Genomic DNA, 16,886 nt, shown 5'->3' on the forward strand with positions numbered 1-16,886 from the left:
CCCATATGCCACGAAATTTGTGTCTCTGGATCTTTTCTTTTGTCTTTAGACTTGTATGCCCAACTACCTGCTAAACCCTCTCCATGCAAAGATGTTCACCTCACTCAACAAGTCCAAAGCTAAACTCTTCGTCTTCTGACCAACGTCCTACTCATTCTTCCTTGTTATTGATCCCAATAGGTATAACCCCATCTATCCATGGTATAAACCTGAGGACCATCCATGACACCTACCTCCCCCCTCCCCCAGACATCCAATCAGTCATCAAGTCTTGTTCACTTTTACCCCTAAATAGTTCACAAATAAATCTCTCATTTTTCACCTAGTGATTGCTGGTCTTGTTCAGGCCTTCCCAGCTTTAAAGAGTTGAGTCAAATCACTTCCCAGTTCAATTCCACTAGAATTGAGGACAGGAATTGGTCAGTTTTGCTTGCCATTGCATCTGCCTATCAAGTTCAATGCCTAGCACTTGGCTGGCACTCAGGAAATGTTGTGGAATGAATGAACGGCTGTACTGCCTATAGAATACTACAATCTGGGGTCCTTAGCCCTCACAGAGTAAGCCCTTAGTCCACCCCCTGAGGACCATTCCTCAACCTGTTCCTTGTGCTCCAGCATGTGATTTCTGACAAATATGTTCTCCGTGTCCCTCCAGACTAATCGTCATCCTCTCCCACCACCACCCCGTCTGGCCCCAGCCCCTAAAAACTTCCTACTTGCTAATTAAGTTACAGCTCAGATAACACCTCCCCCAGAAAGCCTTCCCTGATACACACACACAAACACACACTTGCCCCAGGATGCACACAAAGCACCTCATGCACACTTCTATCATTTCACTCCCATATTGTTTTATGATGACCTGTAGAATTCTACACTATAAATGTTTTGAAGTCCTGAACTGTATTTTATTTATTTTTATGCCCTCCATCCCAGGAAATTGTCTGTAACACATTAAATGCAAATATATTTCTGAATGAAAAAATGAGTAACTTAAATGATATGTAGAGGGTTTCTGTGTTAAACTGTCATCTGATACTGTGATCTCCAATATTAAATATCATAAAACAACTGAAAAAGATCTGTATAATTTAAAAACATCTCATACACTTGCATTCACACAAACACACACCACCATAAATATATATACATATATATATTAGGGGTGCCTGGGTGGCTCAGTTGGTTAAGCATCCAACTTGATTTTGGCTCAGGTCATGATCTCGGGGTTGTGGGATCGAGCCCCGCATTGGGCTTGCTGTTCTGTGTGCAGCCTGCTTGAGATTCTCTCTCTCCCTCTCCCTCTGCCCCTCCCCCTTCAAAGAAATAAAATATTTTAATATGTACTTATATATTTTATACATAAACATATATAATCTATATTACATATATGTAATATATATCATATAAAGATCTTTTAATATATATTTAATATATATTATATATATTATACATATAAATACTCAGTTGCAGTATAACACGGTCAAAAGAAAGGAGATTTGAGGGTAGCCATATCCCAACTTGAAATCTGTCTGCACCTCTTACATGGTTTTAGACAAGTCACATCCTTCCTAACTCTTGATATCCTAATCCATAAATGGGGACCAAAAAAGACTCCTCTGTCAATCACCTTTCAATTAAAAAATAATAACAATCCTCTGTAGGCATAACATATGCGTATTTCCAGGCATGCAGCAAGCACTCAACAAATGACAGCTACTAAAGTTTGTAATGTAACGACATAGGTTGACCCAGTCAAAACTGAAATATCTACATACAGGTGTATTCAGTTTACAGACCTTCTGGAAAGAATAGCTAACCTGAGCTGACTTAGTGTCAGTTTGGTATGCCTTGGGCTATCTCCCAGCTGGTGTGTGCTCAGGGAATGCACACTGATCTTATTTTCACCTTCAGATAACATGATTTTACAGGTGGTTTGCTCCTCCCCACCCCATCAGGTTTGATTTGATGCCTAATATTTATAAATTGCTTTACAGTATACAAAGCACTTTGACATATTTTCTCACTTGGTCGTTTATCACATCAGCATGATGCCAGAATCATTTTTTTTTTTCCCAGCCCAAAAATAGTGGGGTTTTGTTCTTCAAAAATTTCTACCCTACCAGTCTCATTCAAAAAGGTAGATAAATGAGAGTCTGGTGATCTTGATTCTGAAGAGGTCAGCTAGCAGCTATGTAGAAATTGATGAAATAATCACAAGGTTAAAAATGTGAAGTTGGTCTGCACCTATCCATAGGCGGTTTCCTCTTTGGGAAGTACATTTACTTTTTCAAACCACCAGCGTCTCTTTAGCAAATGATCTCTAGTGATCTGAAAGAGCTGGCTCGTCTCCCAAAATGAACAATGCAGTCCCTCCAGACCAGGGGAGTCGCCAGTCCACGCGGAGAACACACCAATGTGCATGATGCTCCTGCACACACATACTCACGTTCCCACACCTGCACAGTCCGTAGAGACGTTCACACTCCCCTTGTCCCTGAGCCATGGCAGACGGGGTCGCTGATGGCCACCGTCTCACACACGGCCAGGGTGGCGACATCTAATTAGTCCCCTCCCCTAGACTTTCCACTTCTGTCTCAACAGTGTCTCTCAGGACCTTTAAAGGCACAGAACTTCAGTGGAAATGATGCCTTATATGTCTCCCAATCAACGATGCCATGGGAGAAAAAGGGACCAGAGAGATCCATACACAGAGAGAGGAGGAGAGAAGGGGTCCAGGTACTGCTATAAAAAGGGATACACGTTTACCAAGGTATACTTGAAGTTGAGAAATTGGAAGTCCTAGGATTTCTTTATTTATGAATTATTTGAAGTCTGGTAGGCTAAAAGTCCTATTTAAAAATCTTGGTGGCCCCCATTTGCATCCACTGGATAACCCAAACGTACAGTCTAAGCACTCAACTCAATCAACCACCAAATAGCACCCACACTTTGCTAGAGCCCTGGGTAAACCCTGTTCTTCTCAAAACATACTGCTTTGAGGCCATGCTTATCCAACTTCAAATTTGGGTCATTCAGATTAAAAGTATAAAATTCTTTACACAGATCTTAAAAAAAAAATCCCTGGAAATCATTAAGCAAATTCATTTAAGCATGACAAGTTTGGGCGGTGCATTTTGTTTTAACACAGTGAAACTGTCCTGTTACCCTTTAAGCTTTTAGATATTTTTAAATACCAGAAGCTCACAGATTAATACTTAGAGTGTGCACACAGGCTGAGGATTCAGGGGCCACATTCAAATGTGCTTGGGAAAGGTCTGGAAGTGAAACCTTTTCTAAGTCCACACTCTAACCTGCTGAAAGATGATAAAGTCAGGGAGGTGAGTGTTGTGCTGGGTGAAGACTGGCGGTGGCCTGAGGTGTCCCTCAGGGTGGCCCACACCAGCTGCAGGGAGGCCCACTCTTCACAAGATTATCTCCCTCACACACTTCTTCCGACTTTCTCCTTCGACTCTCCTCCTTTTTCTCATTTCCTTCCCTCTCCCCGCCCCCACTCCTCCTTTGCCAAGTCTGTAGGCCTGCCAGGGTTCTCGTTGAACCCCTTTTTCATGCCCCGATAAAATGTGCTTATTACTAACCCACTTAACAGAGGCCTGACGGCTAATTTTGGTGACTCAGGGCAGATGGTAAATTAGGGGCGAGACCATGGAAATCCAGCACCCCCACTCAGAATCCACGGCTCTCACCAAGACACTACACTTCCTTTTCCAGCCCTACCATATTTGCCATTGTGAACTTTTAATCTAGAAACACATCTCAATAATTATCCAATTATTCCTTAGTTACGGTGCTCACCACATTGGAGCCAGCTGGTATCTTCACACATGGCATGAGGGTGTCTAATTCAGCATCCAATAAGGTAGATTTCTGAAAACTTCCTAAAACTTAGCAACTCTGATGCATTGCTTTAAATATATATATGAGTTTATTTATTTAGATATATATGATTGTACAATGGTAGTGCGGGTAGTTTGTGAAAGCAGAGACAGTGTCCATTAAATTGAGTTCTAGATTTCCCACTTCTCATGTACCACAAATAAAACCTACAAAAATTATAATTTTTCAAGCACTGAATCCCCTATCTCCGTGTAATGAGGCATGTAGAGAGGAGGAGAAGAATTTTTGTGTTTTTGCCTTTGGTGAAAATTCTCCAAGGAGTAATTTCATCTTTAAATGAAAAGTTTTGTATCAGGTGATTGTACGAGCGCCAGGAATCCCCGAAGCCTCAGGTTCAGACGTGGGGAGATGCACAGGTGCACACTCACCACTCCCATACGCAAGCAACCTACACACATCGTGGGCATGAGGAAGAAAGCAAAAGAATGTGGAACGGAATAACTTCAACGTTTTTCATTATGTTGCGATGAAATTTAAAGGAGTTTGGCAGTCAGATGCATCTTTAAAATCTACCTGCCCTTAAATAATTTGCCTGCTCTCCTGCCAATGTCCGTGCCTCTCTCCCCTCCCCAGGCTCCAGGGCTGGTCGCTGTGGCAGGTGTGAAGGCAGTGGCCTTAAGAGGCCAGACCCAGCACGCTGGGTCACTTTCCCTGTGCTCCTTAAGATCTGACTTTCACAGCCTGATATCTTTTAGGACTCAACTCTGGCACACTCAGGTTGTTCCTGACCTGCAGAGTGGAATTAATTCATCCATGACATTAAAAAATGAAATCGACAAGGCTGAGGAAAATGTCTACAGATATAAAACACCACCTGAAATATTCCAAAAGCTTTCCTCCTGAAATCCACCCAGCACTGATACCTGCGGCCCAATGTGTCTACGTCGAGGACTGAGGTTAGCAGCATCTCATGGTGATCCCACCGTGCTCTCGGAAGATAACACAGATTCTTACACGGGGCAGGTACCCTCCAGCAAGAACATGGGAAAAGAATAATTACGACCAAAGGGAGACTACTACCAAGGGATAACAAGCAGTTTTACCCAAACCTCATAACTGGAAAGTAGATGAGTAATTTAGAAATTATTCGGGTGCCCTGAATGTTCAAATTCTACTAAGCAGTCTGCTGTGGAGAAAAATCTCATGAACGGAAGAGACAATAAAGCCTTATTACACCAGGAATCTTAGTAAAAATAGTTATTTATGTTTCAATAATCTCTCCTTTTCCTGTGCCATTTTATTCTGGCTGACATGCAATTAATAAAAGTAAACCCTTATATTAAATGACTAACGATTCTATATACTTCTACTCCTGAAATACCTGTGAACTGTAATTCAGAATTAAAATGTTTAAACAAACAAACACTCTAATCCAACCGGCACCACTGCATCTCCAAATATTTGTATGTAAATATTTCAAACCATACTCCTTATTTATCTTCTGAGAGCTTTCTGCTGAAATTCAGATTATTTTCTCTCATTTCTATTTAGGAGTGACAGAAGAATCCGTAAATTATATGCCAGTATTATCTGATGTTATAAAATTCCTTTTGTAAGACTGCTTGCTTCCCAATGTTTTATTTTACATTTGAAACTCAGTATTCAGTGCTCCTCAGTCTGCAAACAAATTAAGATAAAATAAACGCAAAAGTGTCTTATATAAAACAACTTCAAACCACAAATTTTCTAGGCAACCATCCTAGCAAAAAGAACATCCCGATAATGCAGAAAACATTGTATCCTTAGCACGAGTAGATAATAAGACCTTGTAAGCAACTGGCGGCTAGCCATGAAGCATTTGCACTCAGAAATGTGGAGAAAAGTACTCAGCACCAGATCTGCACATAACTGTTACTTGAGGTTGAACCTGAAAGCGCATCTGTGGTGATTCTCTGTACTATCTCAGCAACACAACCAAGTGCCCAGTCTCCTTTTACACCATGAGGAAATCAGAATAATAGTGCCCCACCTAATAAGAATTAAAAAGACATTTTCCTTAAACTCTATGATTATAAAATGGTCTCTAAAATAGCATCTCATTAACAATCACCCTGTCTTCCCTCCCCAAATCAAACTCATGCTGCTGAAGACTGGGCAGAATACAAGAGGATAAAATATCATTTAATATGCTGTTTATTTAAGGTTTCCAGTTTTAAATGCTCCACATTCATTCATACTTAGTTGTCACAGTAACTCCATATGATGGGTTCTTTATCCCCATGTTACAGATGATGACACTGAGGCTCATGGTTTGGCGGTGCCTTATCCTCTCCCAGCAAAGCCTAGGGTCAAACACCAGTGCTCTGGCTCTAAATTATATGTCTTTTATTGAAACACTCCCAGCCTGGGAGGTTGTGTAACTAAAAGTTACAATCAGTACACTTAATTGCTCTTTCTCAAGTGTTTCTGAAATCTCTTCTACTTCTAAACTCTCAAATCAGAAAATCCACAATTTTGATGTGAGGAAGAAAAAAAAAAAAAAAAAACACATTCAGCCAAGATATACTCTTGGTTTTTTTCCTAACAGCATTATACTTTGAACAAAAGAATCATGGAAATTTACATTTACCACTGATTTCCACTAACAATTAGCTAGAAGGTATTCTCTAATTTTCCTGTGGTTTTTTCAGAAGCACTTCCAGCTTTTTATATTTTTAACGAAATTGTATTTTCAAAGTATCTGTCATTCTTCGAGGATTTTTGAATCCTTGAGCTCTCTCTCTCTCTCCCCTCCCTTCGTTATTTATCTTTGGTGAAATCATCAGAAAGGCCTTTCTCACGGCATTTTGGAATTTAATTTACATTTCTGATTCTTAGAATGGCCAAGTTCTCTACCTTTCAAGTCACTTAACTAAGAGATCAACCAAGGTGGCTGGGAATTCAAGAAGCAGGAGTCTGAGTTTTACTGTTGGTTCACTTTTTAAGAGACTCCAGTTCATCAGAATGCCATTCTTCAGCCATATGCAAGGCTATTATTCTCAGGCTGTTCATACTATTTTAGCAGTTATCGAGTATATGGAATATTAGAAGTATACTACAAGTGAAGAAAAGCCCCATAATTGATTTCTTAATGTTTTATTCTCCTCTTTTTCTATTGGCACATTCTTTACATGCCCTCAATAAATATTAAACACTCAAACAACTCACTATTAGGGTGGCAAGCAAACCTTCAGAATGTCGAAACAGAAGAGTGAAGAACAATGCACCTAATTGAAATGGCAGGGTAATTTGGAAAATAAAATTGAGTTGCTGCAAATTCCAAATTCCAGAATAAAAATGTTTATACTCACTCAAATGCAGATTGTTACTGGCTTTGAATAATTATCAGAATAAAAATACTTGAACACCAACAATACACTTGATATGCACAGAACAAGCACAGTCTAGATGTCTCTATTATTCTGCCCAAGGAAGCGCAGGACGCAAGGAGTCTGATATTTTTCTTAGTGATTTTGTTATTTAACACAGCTTACAAAATCCCCAAATGTGGTGAAACAATAGGCCAGGCCACCAAATACACAACTAGCGTTAAAATTTCACGAAATTTTATATTCTTCAGAAAATAGTAAACACAGTAAGGGACAAAGAAGCATACTGAAAGAAAGAAAGGGGTTAATGTTCTGCTCCTCAATATCTTTTTTTGTCTTCAAACATATAAATGTATCACCAAGACCAATTCAAAATGTAAAATTCCTGATTCCCTTTGGCAGAAGCTAGAACCAAGAAAACTATGACGATTAAAATGAAAATGGAAGAATGCATTTGCATCTGGAATTATGACATACAAACACGTAATGACGCTCTAAGAGACGCTATTTATCTGCACACTGAAGGTAACCTTATTATCTACTTAGGGTTATGCCACTTTGGGTGGAGATACCACCCATACCTCTCAAAGATAAATTCCATATGCTCTGTACGGTTATAGCATATTTCCCATAAATAATGTATAAAATAGACTGTAAATAAATAATACATGTATCTGAACTGTTCAAGAGTGAAGGGCAGGGTGGCTCCTCATGAGACTGAGTCTCTTCTGAATGAACAATTTCAAATGAAAGTAATGTTCAAAGGGGAATTATCACAAAGTTCTTACACTAAAATATTCCGAAACAGGGGTTTTAAAACAATTCCAGATCTGGTGGGAACTTTCAAGTCAGTGTTTCAACTGAACCCAAAATACCCGATTTAATTTTACTGCTAAAGTTTTATTCTGATTTCAGCATCCCACCTATTTGCTGCAACTTTTAATTCTCTCTCTACACGACTGCTTTTTATGATCAATAAAATAACTAGACTTAAAATGTCATGTATGAGTTTTTGTCTCATGAAACACAGTGATTTTATTTTTTCTTCCCTGTGAATAATGTTTAACACTGCAGTGAACAGAAAGGAAGGCTACCTTAAAAACAAACAAACAAACAAACAAACAAAAACAAAGCCCACCTGCACTAGTTTGCTAGGATTTTACGTTGTAAAAATTGTTAGTCCCCACCCTCAAAGACTCTCCCTTTGAAGCCCTAGAGACACACAAACTATTTCCACTTCTTGTAAATGGTATAAGTAGGCCTTTAGAACATCAGACCCTGTACACCATTTAGTTGGAAATTACGTTTTCAAATCGCTAAGGAATAGTCTCTGGATAACAGAAAACACTATAGGTCACAGTTAATTATAGCTTGTCTATCAAATTAAGTTAATGTTCGAGAACACATCCAAATAGTTATGGAGACATTAGGAGGAGTTTTATTGTCAAAGAAATTCTTATTCATTCAGCTTCTAATATTTTTTTAAAAAGAGAGATAAGCCTTTTTACAAGTTGGGATGGCATAAGAAAACTCTGGGTTTACATCAAATTGCTCCCTTCATTGTCCTTTTGATGACTATGTCGATTTCATTATAAACTTCATTTTCCAGAGTTTCATAATAGTCATAAACACACTTCACTTAAAAGAGTTTCTGTGGGACATAATGTGAATGCAAATGCAGAATAAAATGCAAACCGTGGAGGGCTGGGAACAAATATGGACTATCCGTTAAGAATACAGTCACTGAAAATAAACATTTAGGCCTTAAGAGGAAGAACACAAAAGGGCTGATATGAATCTTTATATCACGTATTCAGAGCCCTAGGGAAGGCAAACAAGAACAACAGTTTTCAGTTTTGCTCCTAATCGTAAAGCACAGGTTGGCCGTATTTGATGACTTTGGTCTCTACTCATTCCTGTTCTGAAGTGAGTAGCATTTTTCATCTTTGTCGGAAAATAAGCCCATGTGTGGGTAATAGCCCACCAGGTACTCAAACAGGGAGATAAGACCTAGCAAACTACTTCAAGTTCAAATCTCAGGCCTACAAGGTTTACCAAACAGTGGAAAAGAAGTGATTAGAAAGAAAGAACCAGACCCCTGCTTTGCTAACTAATAACCACCAACCCAGATATTCACAACTAATAATAAACATGCTAACCATGTGGTGGTATAAAGTATAAGGGAAAAATCTAGAGAAATGGGAATTCATCAGCAACAATTAATTCCAAGTTACGTGTTGTCCGGGAATCATTCTAATATCACTCAAAATGCTAATTATCCACCTACCATGATCTTCTATACGAATCAAAATAACGTATGTTTAAATCCATTGTAAAATTTAAGACTTTGTATTGTGTCAAAATGAAAAAAAGTAGCGAGACTAAGAATGTTGCTTAAACTTGGTAAACTCATAAAAAGTCATGGTGATTTTAAGAGTATTACTTAGTAAACTTATTAATAGTAACAGCACTTCCTTTTTGAGGAAAACTATTATTTCATTTAAGTTTTTTAAAGAACCATAACATTTTACACTCCAGGTTCTTTACCTCATGATTATAAATCCTATTAATTGTAAATGGAGTCATGAAAAGTACCAAAGGGAAAATCAATTATAGAAATGTGTTTTTGAGGATTATAAATAATATAGAATTTGTTTTCACAATTTATTTATCCTCCATTAGTTTATGGCATACACAGTGGTGCATAATCCATGGAAAAGTGATGGCAGGATTATTGCATATCTTGAAGAGGTTAATGACTAGTTCAGGCCATAATTTGTATTTAACTGTATATACTCATGATGCCAAAGAATAACAGGTATGTAATTCAATAAGTGTAGAATTAAGCTTTTTTTCCACCAGAGAATAAACTTTTAATGGTATGTTTTAGTCAATTTTAGGAATTCTTAACCAAGAAGTCCAGAAATACAAAACAATTTCAAAAGATGTACACTCTTGTATTTTCCTTCAACAAGAATATATTTCCTAGATTAAGAAATGCTATTTGGAAAAAATAAAGTGTTCAGAGAGAGTCTAGTAAAGTGTTGCCAATTGCTTTAATTCTGCACACATGAATGCATTAAATTGATTGAAATTGGATTCTAGTGACAAATTTTTAAATGACTATATTCTTGCTTATTTCCAATGGTATCCTCTGTACTATTTATTAAAATGTCAAATTTACAAGTGTGGGGAAATCCAGCACTTTGCCCAACATAGGTATACTTCCCCGAGAGGCTGTTTTAAGACTCCAAAAAGCTCTTGCAAATTCCTATACCCCTGAAATCATGGCATTTTTAATTAAGGATACGGTGAGAATGTCCTTTTATTTTTACACCACATACACACACTCATCTGCTTGAATTTTTCAAAATTGATTTTATACACGTAAGGTTTATTCACAAATATTAAGGATAGCAAAATATCCAAACTTTTACTGGATCCCAAAAAGTCAAATTTTGGAATTACTATTAAAATTCAAATTGGAAGACTGTATTTTGTGTTTTAGACTCTAACTTTTAAAACAGGTACGATATGCTGGCGGGTCCTGCTGAGTAAGAACACCAAGCTATACGTGATTTACAGCAGTGTTGTCTCACTTGGGATTTTGAAAACCTTCAAGTCTGACATCTGTACAACTATCAGATACAGAGTCACATGTATTTTACTTTTATTTCTTTATCTGTAAAAGAATACTTTCCCATGGTTTTGATATGATTTTTAAATATTAAATTTTTGCACTCAGGAGAAATGACAAAAAACTTTGTTTCAATTATAACGTAAAATTCAAGTAATACTTTGATACACATATGACAGATATCATAATCCAAAAAAGGCCACGTGAAACGCTACCACTACAAACATTTAAGGCTGCGTAACAGAAATGAATGAGAATGGTATCAGTTTACTATCCTTCAACTGTTTCCCTGACAGTGGAGTCAAATAATGTTGAATTATAGACCTTCTTACAGGAAGTCTTATTTTGTGTTCATTTTTTGATCATTTCCCTGCTAGTCTCTATAGGAATTTGGCAGTATGCCGACTTTCCTTTAAAAGTTTCTGTATACATACTTTGGTTGTGTTTGATGATTAAATGATCATTTATTAAAACTTAAGCATTTCACATTTGTTTGACATATTTACGTTTCATAAGAAAATATTGTTATTGCAATGGAAAGCATAACATCACCAATACAAAAATACTTCATTTGAATTCATGTTGACAATATTTTCATTTATGACAAGTGTCTTAATATAACTTGTTATGCATTCTTCAGAGTTTCTTCCAGCCTACCTGCGAGGGAAGGTATGCTAGTTTTACTACAGTAGGCCTCATGTCAATATTTTAGCCTAGCTGTTTGACCTTAATAAGCCTGTTTCTACCGTGGGGCCACAAATCGTCTTTGTTTTTAAGAGTATGGAGTTTTTTCTGCATAATTTTCCTTCCCTCACCCAGCAACAGCTGTGTTTTAAATCTTTTGGAGTATGACAAACATTTTAACATTTAAACATACAAGGGTTTGAAAATATAATGATTTAAAATTTGTTTATTAAAATCTGTTGATATCTGTTACTTTTTTGAAAGCGGTGCCCGTATGTTAATCTTTTTTTTTTCTTCCTTCTACTCATCTTCCTCTACTATGTAAGCTTCTCCATGTTTCCAAGATAAGTCTCTAAGTTAGGACCAATAGCAACAGTGCACACAACCACTCTGTATATTTCCAAATCATGAGCAACGGAGTCATTCTGGTGGGAGAGGGATTGCTATTTGAGTGACCTATTGCTGCAGAGCTACTTAAATCACTGAACAACAGTTACTGTTATGGCTTTACTTTGTACAAAGTAGCATTGGTATCAGTGCTTTCCATTAACTGTGGAACTTGCACTGGGGATTTCCACTTGAGAGGGAGACAGAGACAGAGACAGAGAGAGATGCACTATGAAAAGGGAATAACTTTTGTAGTATTAGCGTTTAGACTTACAGACATTTAACAGTTTAATTGATCTCAACCCATCTGCATATATTCTTCACTTGCTTTTCCTAAAATGTTTTTTAAGTGCCCCTATTAGGAATCAGTACATGCCTACTTTGAAATTCACACACAGATACATGCTAAAAGCCAATCAGATTAAGAGTACACTTATCTTGATGAGCACTGAGTAATATATGGAACTGTTGAATCACTACATTGTACACCTGAAACTAATATAACACTGTGTGTTAACTATACTGGAATTAAAATTTTTAAAAAGCCAATCAGAAAGCAACAATAAAAACACACCTGGTAAGCAACTAAGTTTTAATTCAAAGGATACTAAGCCATAAACGGCCTAGAATGAACATCCCAATTAGCCAATGTAGTGACAGTCAACACCTTATTATTTAGTCATTAAAGAGAATCTTGCCATAATTTCCCTTTACATATTTCAAAAAAAAGGAATTAAAAGTACAACACAAGACCCACAACAATCAAAGAGTAAAGTTAGATGAATCTAAGACCCCCATTGATGCAAGGCCTGCGGACTGAGAGTTTCCAAGACAAAGGCATTAATTGGGACCCTGTGAAGTATTTACAATTTAAATAAGATGTGTCCATGTGTAAGCATTTAGAAACAAACTACCTGACAAAGGGACCCTTTTCCTGTCTCTTGCTGTTTGTGGCCAGTTTTCTTATTGGATGAAAACAAATTGCCTGCATTTCTAGTATTGGTAAATATCCAATGGCCTCATCTATTTTTTCTAAAGCAGCAAATCCAATTCATCAAGGACATTAGGCTGTCCCTTGCCCTCTCATCCCCATTCCTTACCATAACACCTCCCCCAAAAGAGAAAGCTAAAATCTCCCTTGGATGCATCCCTACCCCACTTTGCAGGGAGGGGGCGTTTTCAGTCAAGTCCAAGTTCAGTTTTAAGAATTTTTAACTCAAAAGATGCTTTAGAAACAACACCCCGCACTTTTAAAATAAAGCAATCGCCACCAGGGTTTTCCTAGCCCACTTGGGAACCAAAGCTCACTGGCCCAAGGCTGCCCCGGATCCCCGAGGCCCCAGGCCTGGCGCTCTCCAGCCTGGGACGCACAGCCCCGGAGGCCGATCCTCCTCCCCTGGGAGTTTTAGCAGCACTTGGCATTTAACCTGCCTGGCGTGCGTGGCTTTCTGGTTCCATCTCCTTGAGCCACATTACTTCTCCCCAGATGTCAGGCACAAATCTGGATTAACATGCAACAGGGCGCCCTGTGCAGCCCGCCAGCCCTCGCCCAAGAGCTGTTAAATGCAGATTCAGCTGAGGACCCCCCGGAGAGCTGCTGTTGAATAAAAATTGTAATCCAAAGGGACCATTTCTTTGCCTCCCGCTGCTTGTGGGAAACCGGGGCTGACGCCCGAGCACAGACCCAGCTAGTCCGCGCTGGCTACGGGCAGGCGTGGCCACCTCGGGAGGCGGCCTTAGGGGCCCGGAGACTCTTCACTCCTCTCTCCACTCTCTGGACTGGTTCTTGGAGTGGAAAATGCTTAGACTCAAGGAGTGGCGAGCAACAGACAGCCCTGGGAAGGAAGACTTCATTCGACGGCTCCTTCTGGGAGCGAGGCCTAAAATCTAACGTCTGGGAGGCCAGACTCTTCCCCGCCTAACCACTCTTGACGCCCCCAGTTCCACCCTGAATCCCCCAAACAGGCGTCCAGCCTCCCGACGGGCCCGCTTCCTTCTCCACTGACAACCAGGCTCAACCCTCGCCTCGACCCCTCGCACCATCGTTTCTCTCTGCTCCCGCTCCCGGGGCACAGCCCGGCCCTCGCCGGGAACGGAGGCCCGGAAGCCCCCGGGGCCCCTCGCCTGCCCCCAGTCTCCCGGCACCGGGAGCGCCGTGCGGAGCTGGGAGCGAGGCCGTCGGGAGAGGGCGCCCGGGAGGCCTGCGCCCGCGGGAGGTGACTCTCAGGCCTGGCTCCGGGGGGGGGGGGGGGGGGGGGGGGGGGGGGGGGGGGGGCACGACGGACATAGAGGCGGGGATGGGAAACGAGATTACGGCTTCTACTGGCGTCTTAATCTGATAAAAATTAAAAAAAAAAAAAAAAGCATCACTAAGAGGCCAAATGGATATCCGCCGACTTAGCCCTCCGGGAAACCGGCTGGTATCAAAGTCGTCGATCCAAGGTCCCTGCGCGGGTGGCAGCCTTCGCGCCCTCCGAGGATAAAAGTAAAATAAAATAAACCGTGCCGCCAGTAGGCCCTAGAGACAGGGGGGTTAATGAGCTAACGAGGAGCTGCGCTCGCACCACACCTGAAGCATCCAGTCCCAGAGCGCACCCTCTGCGGGGGCTCAAACTGGCTGGGCCACATTCGCAGACAGGTGGCGAGGCCGTCCTTTTTGGGCCCAGCCCCCAGGGCGCCGCATTAAGGGTCCAGCAACCCCAGGGACCTGCAAGCAGGCTTCGGTCCGGAGAACTGGCGCTCAGCGGGCGGCCTTAGTGCCTGGTCTCTGTCTCCCCACCTCCCAGAGCAGGGGACTCCACTCCGGGGCCGAGGCTAGGTCCCGCGTGCGCCCCGCGCTCTGCGCTCCCAGTCCAAAGAGAGCCCAGGCACGCTCGCTCCTGGCTCCCGGGAAGCGGACAATTAGGAAAACAAACTTGGGTTTACTGCCCTCTGACCAAGACCGAGGGGAGCTCCAGGGGTCACGCGAGCGCGCCCACGCGCATTGGCCAACAGCGCCATGAGCCCAACCAAAGCTGCGAAGCCCACCAGCAAGCGGTGGGGGCGGAATGAACACTTCTCATTTTTTTTAGGTGAGGGAGAATAAAATGCGAATTTTTATCCACTACAATTGCCTACGAATCTGCATATCTCAAATTAAGGTAACTGTGTAACAAAAGTTTACCGAAGGAGTAGGGGGGAAACTCAATGATGTATCAATTTTGTGTCCCCGCCCCAATAAAACCCATAGCTTTGGTCCTTTATCTTTGGCTTTAATAAAATAATGATTCGTTGAGAAAATGGGGTATAAATCTTCATTTTGGAGGCAATTAAAGTGTTGATTTCATTCATGCCCCTAAGCGATTCTTGTAATTTGCTCAAATAGCTTTATGTACCCAGCACTCCGGAGCTCTTAGAATCCCATTTTCTAGTTAGGCTTGTTGGATTACAATTTTTATTCAACAGCAGCTACACGAGGGTTCCTCAGCGGAATCTGCATTTAACAGCTCCAGGGCAAGGGCTGGCGGGCTGAACCAGGCGGGAGGCCCGGCAGCTCGCAGGGACCGAGCCGGGGCGGGAGCCGCCTGCAGTTTTCCCACCTCGGCGGGGCCGCACAGGGATTGCGCAGACTGCCTGTTCTGTGCACTCGTCTACACTGCCGAAAGTTTGCAACTTGCCAAATCATAGTCAAGAACGGGCGCGTTGGCGTTTTTAAAGCTCAGCTCTGCCTGCCCTCCACTGCTCTTGGAGAAAGGAAGAATTCGGCCTCTGTCGCGGGATTACCAGGAGAAATCCAAGCTGGGAATTTATTTTAAAAGGGTGATGTTGAGAGAAGAAAACTTTAAGATGACACCAAGACAGACCCAGGAGTCCGGCACTCCTGCAAGGACTCTACAAGATAGCGGCTAGCCAACAGTGATCATGGCAGAGCTTGCAAAGGAAAACCCTGCATGACTGGCTGTCCTTTGGCTTAACAAAGGCAGGCTGATCTCTCCCCCCCAAGACGGAACTCACGTGCCAAGTCAGAAAGAGAAACAACTCTAGGCCTTCACTCATTTATGCAGAGGCCAGAGGAGACCCGCAACCCAAATCTCTATTCGCGTTGCAGCAATTCACTACGGAGAACTGTCCTGAGCCCGTTTCATCTCACCCGCTCCTCAGGTTTTCACTTTCATTGCATTTTTGCAACTTCTGTGGGCCAATCCAGAGACGCAGCGACAGGAGAGAGAGAGAGAGAGAGACTGGGAGCAAACAGTGGTGTTAGGGTGAGAGAGGGAGAGAAATCCCCCCAGCAACTCCAAATAAAAGTCATCCCCACTTAGCAAAGCAGCGGAAGAAGGGCCTGGAGGGAGGACCGAAGAGGAGGGGGCGAACAAGCAAGGGCCGGCAGTTGAGAGCGAAGGCGGGGCGAGGCCCCCCACCGCCACACCGAGGGAGTCGCCAGGGTGCCCCTGACGCTGACACTTCCAAAAGCTGCCAACATAGAGGGCCCAGTGCACGTACCAGCTGGAGGATGAGTAGAAAGGAGGAGGAGAAACGTCCATATTTATCTGTTTTTATAACCTCGGCCTGGTCTTATTTTTTCTACTAAGTACAATAAAATGGGCGAGCTTGCAGCGAGCACTGCACAAAGCAATGCTCAGTGAGGTCTAGAAGCGTTCGGCCGAGGAAAACTGACAAGACAGGCTAATGAACCGTATAGACAGGGAGAAAATAGCCAGCATTTGCTAGATTTCAAACCCTCGCTGTCTCTCTTAGACCACCTATCTTGGGTTTATTCCTAATAAAATAAGAAATAAGCAGACCCTACACTTTTCTTTTCTTCGAAATAGAAGGGGGAAAAAATGCTCCAGAACAAAGCCCTACAATCAGAGGCAGTCACTGGCAGTTAACACTCCCATTATTATAGAGGGTAAATAAAATAAAGACAAAAATTAAAAGCGACAAGAAACAGGTCAAGTTTGCAGGCAAAG

At 41.5% G+C, this 16,886-nt stretch overlaps 1 protein-coding gene across 2 annotated transcripts in view; it reads right to left on the reverse strand.

Moving 5' to 3' along the window:
- Window positions 1–16,886, reverse strand: part of MEIS1 (Meis homeobox 1) — a 134,995-nt gene that overhangs the window by 109,281 nt on the left and 8,828 nt on the right. The window lies entirely within an intron of this gene.

Source organism: Mirounga leonina, unplaced genomic scaffold, assembly GCF_011800145.1.
Source record: "Mirounga leonina isolate KUSES-001 unplaced genomic scaffold, KU_Mleo_1.0 Mir_125, whole genome shotgun sequence".
Classification (NCBI taxonomy): Eukaryota; Metazoa; Chordata; class Mammalia; order Carnivora; family Phocidae; genus Mirounga; species Mirounga leonina.